Here is a 3,206-nt window from a genome sequence, read left to right on the forward strand (position 1 = left end):
AGAAATTTTAAAACAACACTAAAGATCTTAGGCTTCAGTATATAGAATATTTACTGAAAAAAATTAATACTTTCGTAGGTGTTAACACAAAGATTTTGAGAAAAATTCAAAAATCTGAAAATACTGCTTTAATGCATAGTTGCATCATTCACTAACATATGATGAAGTTTAAAGAGGTTTGGAACTTTTTTTGTCTCTGTTTTTCTAGAGAATAGTGATTTTATAGAGGTTAGTCCACCAATTTAGGGGGTATTATGATGTTTTACTAAATTAATTGACAAAAAAATAAAACGATGGCCATGTACCATGAAAGAGAGTTTAATATACATTAATACAAATGTAGAATGTGTTTAGAAATTTTAAAACAACACTAAAGATCATAGGTTTCAGTATATAGAACATTTACCGAAAAATTCAACATTTTCTTAGGGGTCGTAGGGGTTAGTTAACACTTAGATTTTGAGAAAAATTCAAAAATACGAAATACTGTTTTAATGCATAGTTGCATCTTTCACTAACATATGATAAAGTTAAAAGAGGTTTGAAACTTTTGTTGTCTCCGTATTTTTAGAGATTAGCGAGTTTATAGTGGTTAATCCACCAATTTAGTGAGTATTATGAAGTTTTACTAAATTAATTGACAAAAAATTAAAACGATGCGAGTGATCTCGAGATGCCAAAATCAGCAAGCTTGTCTCTGTTGTAAAATTTCCAACATAATGTTTGCCGTTTTAATATCCCTATGGAATATTGGAGCCGGTGACGTGGTGTGTAAGTAACATAGCGATTCGGCTACCCCTTTTGCAATTCGTACGCGCACTTCCCAACTAGCCAACGTCTCATCGCCAAAATAAGAGGTTGAAAATACGTGATTCTAAATTGGTTTTTTCTTGTTGTTGGTTTCTTAGTTGAGTACTTTCAATAATATTCAAAGACGTTAGGAAAATAATGTATCCCTTGTTGCCAATTTGTCATCATCAAGCATATCTTATGATTCCTAGCGCTACCAGTATTATCAACGTGACTATACATCTATTTCCAGGATTAGAATATCCATAACAGATATAGAAATATTTTGCTTACGTTGCAGCATTCTATATTTAGTTGTTAGAGAATCACAAGTTCGATTTCTCCTCAAACTAAATTGTAAATCTACGATTTTTTAAATAATTTATATTTATATTTTTACATATCCAGGAGCAGGAAGCATTGTAAGCTGCATTTATATAACAAGTGTCTCCCAAAATAAATCGATGTAGATGTCAACTGTATATTATTATTCAGACAGAAAAATAATAATGTAAAACTAAAAATAAGGATGTACATTTCAACTATATATTTAGAAAGAAAACTATAATGTAAAAGTTGGAGATTTTTGTATAAATAAAATTACATTGGTTATAGATCAATTCAGAGCCGGTCCTAGTTATTATATGGCTAGAAGCCAATTTAAAAAATGTGGCTGAAGTCCCTCGAACCCGCAACCTGTAACAGGTTACAACAACCACCCAACCGCTGGGCTATTAAGAACTTTCTGATCAAATGTGGCCGTTTAGGATGATAATATTTGGTGGCTGGAAGTACAAGCTTCATTGGCTTCCCTCCAAGACCGGCTCTGGATCAATTTGCAAGATAAATGCTCCCTTATCTTGTGGTTGTATGTTCTTAAAATTTGATACGTTCCTTCATAAAGATTTTCAAAGCTTCCCATAATGACATTACATACACGTAGAATTGCTGATGATAAAATGCGTGCCGTTTTTGTATGTCTATCTCGGTATAATTATGTCGGCAAACAAATTGAGTTAAATTGACGAGAGAAAAAAGTTGGGGATGACATACGTGCCATTTTTCGCCATTCCTTACATTCTTTTATACAGGGCCGTCAAAAATTAATTTTAGACCCCGTTCAAAAAAATATTAATCGTACATTTTATCAAGTAATTTTAAAATTTAATAATTGTATCTGATTTTTTTTAATTATAAGCTCTAAATTTAACATTATATCTAAAATTTTAAAGTTTCTTACCATCTATATATTTTAAAAAAAATTTAAACTTTTTATTTTTATATTTCGGAGCCCTGTTTAACCGCTCCACTTGTACGTGCGGTTAGACGGCCCTGCTTTTATACGTGTCACTGTTTTCCATTAACTTTTTACGTTTAATCAAACTCAAAGCATGGCGCAATTCTTTATTGCTTAACGATACTTTAAATTTGGAATTACTGGGTAAACTTTACTTAGAAAATGAGTGTAATTAGTTATCGATTTGACTATAGAACCGTACCTAGGAAACTGAATTCAGTTCATTACCACGTCTACTTTTTCAATGAAGTAGCATTAATGCGTTTAGTTGAGTATATTTAATAAACAACCAATTGCATTTCTATCCAAAAGTATATGGCCAAGAAAATTTTTAAAAAGATAAAAATTACACTGAAAAAATAAAATTTTATCTTTTTTTGTCATCACAAAGTTCTTATCTTTGTGAGACGAACAATTTTTGTAAAACTTCTATCTTCATAAAACAATAAAAAATATTTATAATGATTGTTGGAGATAAACTATGTTCTATTTACAAACGTAATTGTATTTTAAGATAATTATTAAATTCAGGAAATACATATGTAAGAGAAATAGAGTAAAATTCTAATGTAAACTTTTACTTAGAGTAATTCTAAAATGGAGTGAATTTTCCTCAAATGATATTCCGTTTTGTAGTAAGCTTATTTTTTACACATTAGAAAGTAAAATATAGAATTGGGTTAGTACATATTTTACCCAAAACTCCATTTTAGAACAAGAAATAGAGTGGAGTTACAGATGCTCTAAAACTTGAGACTCTATATACATATAAGTTTTATACTCCCTCCGTTTTGAATTAGATGTCGTTTTAGAGCAAAATTTTCGTTTCAAAATTAGTGTCGTTTTATGATTTCAATGCAAAATTTATTGACTTTTTATTCTAATATATTTTTCTATTGGTTGAAATCTGGTTAAGTGTATTGGTAGTGATGTTTTTATCTAGTAAATAGATAAATTTAAATGTTTTATTAATCTGTGTGTCGAAGTCTAGAACGACAAATAAAATGAAAGGGATGAAGTATTAACCTTTCTAAGATTTCACGGCATATTAGGATTTAATAAGGCATTTTTAAAACTTCACCTTTAAAACTTTATTATCTTTACATAGAACGAATTCAAA

The sequence above is a fragment of the Brassica oleracea genome, chromosome C9 (assembly GCF_000695525.1).
Source record: "Brassica oleracea var. oleracea cultivar TO1000 chromosome C9, BOL, whole genome shotgun sequence".
NCBI lineage: Eukaryota > Viridiplantae > Streptophyta > Magnoliopsida > Brassicales > Brassicaceae > Brassica > Brassica oleracea.